Below are 5,910 nucleotides of genomic sequence, written 5' to 3' on the forward strand. Positions count from 1 at the left end.
ACTGGAGGTTTTAGGACTTAACGTCACATAGCTCCTTACCAATTTTAATTATCCTACCGTTACGACATCCAGATATATGCAGTATAATATATTCCATTTGTATTGGAGGTGCCACGCTCCCTTTTTCCCAATTCCGCATTTTCTTGGTGGTGTTAGGGATTGACCTCAAATAACTCCTTACTGAATTTCAATGTTCTGGCATGTATACCTTCAAAGTTATACAGTACCAAAGATCCCATTTGAATGGGAGGTTCCACGCCCCCTTTTTCCCAATTCCGCCTTTTCTTGGTGGTGTTAGGGATTGACCTCATATAACTCCTTACTGAATTTCAATGTTCTGGCATTTATATCTTCAAAGTTATGCATTACTAAAGATTCCAAATATATGGGAGGTGCCACGCCCCCTTTCTCCAAATTCCGCATTTTCTTGGTGGTGTTAGGGATTGACCTCATATAACTCCTCATTGAATTTCAATGTTCTGGCATATATACCTTCAAAGGTATGCAGTACCAAAGATTCTATTTGTATGGGAGGTGCCACGCCCCTTTTATATACCGAAATTATTTTTAGCCTAAAACCTTCCCTTTGATCGAAGGAACCCATAACCAAAATTGGGTGATGATTGATGTGTGGGAAATACGTTTCATAGCGAACACACACACACACAGAATTTGATTTTTATTTATATATGGCTAAACCGATTTGGGATTTCAAAACCAACTAACCATCATCTCTCCTTCCTGTATCTTTCCTAAAAATTGCATGGCAATCTGTCGAGCCGTTCTCGGGTTATGGAGTGACAATCAAAATGTACACTTCTTTTTATATATATAGATAAGTAAATTATGTCAACAGTCAACTCCAGTAATGATATGGTGGAACAAAATTCAAAAATAAAAGAAAATTTCAAAATGGGCGTGGGTCCGCCCTTTTTCATTTAGTTTGTCTAAAATACTTTTAATACCATAAGTCGAACAAAAATTTACCAATCCTTATGAAATTTGGTAGGGGCATAGATTCTATTACGGTAACTGTTTTCTGTGAAAAAGGGCGAAATCGGTTAAAGCCACCCCCAGTTTTTATACACAGTCGACCGTCTGTCCTTCCGCTCGGCCGTTGACACGACAACTTGACCATAAACCGATATATCTTTACTAAACTTAGTCCACGTACTTATCTGAACTGACTTTATCTTGGTATAAAAAATGGCCGAAATCCGACTATAACCACGCCCACTTTTTCGATATCAAAAACTACGAAAAATGAAAAAAAAAAAATACGAAAAAAGGGATGAAACATGGTGATTTGATTGGTTTATTGACGCAAAATATAACTTTAGAAAATACTTTGTAAAATGGGTGTGACATCTATCATATTAAATAGAAGAAAATGAAAAAGTTCAAATCAAAAGCCCTTGGAATCTTGGCAGGAATACTGTTCGTGGTATTACATATATAAATAAATTAGCGGTACCCGACAGGTGATGTTCTGGGTCACCCTGGTCCACATTTTGGTCGAAATCTCGAAAACGCCTTCACATATACAACTAAGGGCCACTCCTTTTTAAACCTTCATTAATACCTTTAATTTGATAACGATATCGTACAAACGAATTCTAGAGTCACCCCTGGTCCACCTTTATGGCGATATCCCGAAATGACGTCCACCTATAGAACTATGGCCCACTCCCTTTTAAAATACTCTTTAATACCTTCCATTTGATACCCATGTCATACAAACACATTCCAGGGTTACCCTAGGTTCATTTTCCTACATGGTGATTTTCCCTTATTTTGTCTCCAAAGCTCTCAGCTGAGTATGTAATGTTCGGTTACACCCGAACTCAGCCTTCCTTACTTGTTTTGTTTGTTATTGTTTTAACCGCAATCATATCCATATTTCGATGTTGTGGTATGTTACAATGGAGCCAACTGATTATGACCACGAGGTAGTAGGATGGCTAAAGGTAGTAGTTCCTTACCTTTAGGTAGTGGATCGCTAGCATACCAAAGGCCATGATATGATTCCCGTGAGTAGTGCAGACAGAGGATGCGCTGTGCCTGTTGCAGGGACAGAACCAAGTTTACACGCGCTTAGGTGATACTTCGGGCATCTCGGCCTACGGAAGACAACCAGCACCACATAATATAATATGGTTGCTGAGGATATGCTACACCCTGAGAATGGGAAAAGGTAATGGGACATGGGCATAACTTATCTGCGCCTCAGGAAAATATGTCCACTATTAGGGTAACACGCCAGAAGTCGGGCATTACTGGTCCAAGAAAATGAGGTAGGCATACACCGATTGCAAAAAAAGCATTCTACCGCCACACCACGCCGGCCACCGCGTATATTTGTATTTTGATACGTGCCCGTGTGCTGCAATCGAAAGATATCTTTTGCATTGCGTTCGGCGGTTGAATTCGCAGCTCGTACTCATCACCCTCGAACCGTTGTTGTTGGCGGTGTCACATCACCAACTCAGTACAGCATCTGCTTATTCGTCTCTAAACTAAATCATTCAGCTAAACCCACACCAGCCCCCACTTCAACCGGTTTGTTTGATTTAATTGCGTTTATATGCCGGTTTCACATTAGATTTAGTTTAATATTGGTCTCTTATTCACTTAAGGCTGTTTTTAAGTCGTCGATGACGATGTTGGTGTTGCAGTTGCAGTGTCGTCAGTTACTGCCGCATATTGCTGCATTCAGTGGTGACAACTCCGCTCGGTGTGAGGCAACGCAACAATTGTAGCAAATTCATATGCGGCGACTAGTTACGAAACTCTTAACAAAACTTCCGCATTCATTTAACATCTTTTTGTTGTTATTGTTTTTATTATTATTTTTTTTTTTTATTGTTATTATTGTGTTTTTGTTATTTACTTCACGCTACTACAGTTGAAGCTGCATTGACAAAACTGCTGTTGCTGTGAAACTGCAATTATTAATGTCGGATCCTACTCAGCCTCTGGCTTTGGTTGCATTTCTTGATTTTTATTGCTTTATAGTCGTTTTTATCACTGTTTATAGATAAACAACCAAGTATCATAAACAGCTCACCACTCTTGACTTATAACTTTGAGGAGTGATTTTCATGAGAGCCAGTATAGGTGGCAGCTTAACATGTCACGTCCGGCGATATAATTGCAAGTATTAACATTACTTAATTATTATTATAAATAAAAAAAAAAAAAAAATTATTATTACTATTCAGTTTTAAGGGAAGAGCTTATTGGATAAGGATGTTGGTTATGTCTTGAAATTAAAATTTCCAGAAAATCTAATTTTAAATTTGTATACGAACGTACCTTGAAAATCATCACCATTAATTGACGTTTAAGGATTTACTCATTTGCTCACTAACCAGGTTGTTAAGCCTCCATACTGCACCCTGTAGCAGCGAGGCACGCTCGGTCCCACACCAGCTTCTTTTCTCCTTTTTTCGCCCACCAAAATCTAATCGTCCACGTTACGCAAGTCCTTTGCTACTATCACGTTGTTGTGACAGGCAACAGTCTTTCTCTCGTGTACCAGCTAACCATATCGCATTTGTAGCACAGGCCTCATTTGAAGATAGTGTGGAGTACATTGTTTCTGCTTTCTCTGGTCTAAATTTCTTTCGTACGATCATTATCTCATCCCACACTATCCTGGCAATGGCCATGAGTAGCGTTCTCCTTGCATCTGCCCTGCGATAACGGAGCGCAACGCGACTGCATTGTCACGCAACTCAACTTACCGAAGTAAGCTAGAGTCTCCATATTATCTCTTTCGCGCGTTGATATCTTGCCCGACTCGAAGCTCTTAGGTGGATCACTCCAATGCCCAAACAGTAATAAGCATTGTGGATAAAACAAGTGTGATATCTTGTCCGTCAAGTGCCTGACAGAATGTTCAAGATGGCTACTTTTTAGCGTTTTGGCAGGATGTTCAATATTTATTTATTTATTTATTATTTAAAGTCGACGACAAACTATGGTCGACTGCATAATATAAAAGATATATAAATATACAACTCAAAAGTTAAAATTTAAGATATATCGAGATTTCAACAATGTTATATTACAAACAAAAATATATTATTGAACATTACAGTTTAATTTCAGAACTAAATTAAACTTATTAACTGTTTTCTATTATATTAATGAATATTTATAAAAAACCTTGTTTACAAAGGAAAAAGAATAACAATTCGAAGAGCGATCAAAAACACGTCCGCGCACGGCAAGGTTACCAGATAGTGGCGCATAGGACCGGATATCTTCAGCGGGTGATAGAAAGAGATACAGAATGAGACCACGATAGTCAAATAATAATTAGGTGATCGGTTTTATTTATAATTTTGACGTCTATGCAGAAGTTATCACACTTGTCTTATTCACAATGGGAATAACGCTCTCTCCCCTTTACTATTGCGTTCCGTTCCGAACTCTCTCCCCTTACTCTAGTAAGCTAACTGACCCCGTTTCCTTACCGAGTAAACTAGCGATAAGATATTGTTGCGTTCCGCTTACAGCGTTTTCCTCATTCCTCTTATCTTCCATATTATTTTCAATATCTTTTACGAGAAATATCTTGATCGAACATACAACGACCGTGGCCGGCGAGGCGGGCACAGCTAATATATAAATAGTGAAAAAACGTCGGTCTTCTGCAGCTTTGCTTCTTGTTGCGTAAAGCCCATCGTTACTTGTCAGGAAGGCTTCCTTCAAATACAACCTAATATATCACTTGAATCATCATCATTAATTAGCAATTAACCGCCTACGCGATTTTGGCCGTTTTGTAACAAGTCACATCAGCTATCCCTGTTTCCAAACTCAGTGGCGCGGTCTCCCCCTTCATCTGCTTTTGTCCGCTGCACTATCTTCATATCTGCGTAAAGCTTTTACAGGTCATCATTGTAAATCCTTCGATATTCGCCGTCCGCATCACGGACACCATCTCATCTTCTCTCGCCACCGTCTATAAGTCCGAGCCCTACGCAGGACAGGTATGATGACCCACTTGTAGAGCAAAAATTTTGTTCGTCAGGAGAGGACTTTACTTCTCAGCTGCCTACACAGTCCAAGAGAGCACTTGTTTTCTGAGCTGACATTGTTTTCGCTGTTAATGCTGGTCATGGGATTTATAAGGGATTAGCATACACCCTCGGCAGGTATGCGTCGTAAAAGGCGACTAAAATCCATATGCCGTTCCTGAGTTGTGCGCTATGCTTGGGACCTACCACGTAAAAATGGTATCCAATGAAACATAAGAAACAAATAACTTTACTTAATGAATAAATACGTTAACATTTCTAATACTAAAACTGTCGTAAATTTGTATGTGTGGTGTTCCCGACTAATACAAAACCAAAAATTGCCCTGTGTCTTTGCAATTCCTTTTTTAGCGCTGCTGCTGATTTGCGCCTGGGGAAAATATTCAAATAAAAAACTTCTTGGCAGCGGTGGGATTCGAACCCACGCCTCCGAGGAGACTGGTGCCTTAAACCAGCGCCTTAGACCGCTCGGCCACGCTACCTTTTACTTAAACAGCGCTCTATAACCGACCTAAGTGCCATTCAGAAAAAACTCCAACATTTAACAACCGATATTATGCATAAACACATATATGCAGTCGAGATACTTAGAGTATATATAAGATTATGAGCATGCGAATTTGCTTAATTATAAAAATATTTATATACTTACACATCTTGTGAATATACATACGTACATACCAAAAGGAATGCCAGCATACAGTACGTTGGAATAGGTACAAAAAACTAATAATATAAATGCATACCCGTGGGTACAATAACGCACCGACTGACGCCTGGGTGGCTAATCGTTGTCTACACCTGCCACCTGCGAATGTCTTTCTTCCATTGCTTTCGTGTGTCAGATATTTGATATTGGCAT

At 39.4% G+C, this 5,910-nt stretch overlaps 1 non-coding gene across 1 annotated transcript; it reads right to left on the reverse strand.

Moving 5' to 3' along the window:
* Nucleotides 1-5,448: 5,448 nt before the first annotated feature.
* TRNAL-AAG (transfer RNA leucine (anticodon AAG)) lies at nucleotides 5,449-5,530 on the reverse strand. Its single transcript has one exon. It is a non-coding gene; the product is annotated as a tRNA-Leu (tRNA).
* Between the last annotated feature and the right edge of the window lie 380 nt (nucleotides 5,531-5,910).

This window comes from Eurosta solidaginis, chromosome 1, assembly GCF_040869045.1.
Source record: "Eurosta solidaginis isolate ZX-2024a chromosome 1, ASM4086904v1, whole genome shotgun sequence".
Lineage (NCBI taxonomy): Eukaryota > Metazoa > Arthropoda > Insecta > Diptera > Tephritidae > Eurosta > Eurosta solidaginis.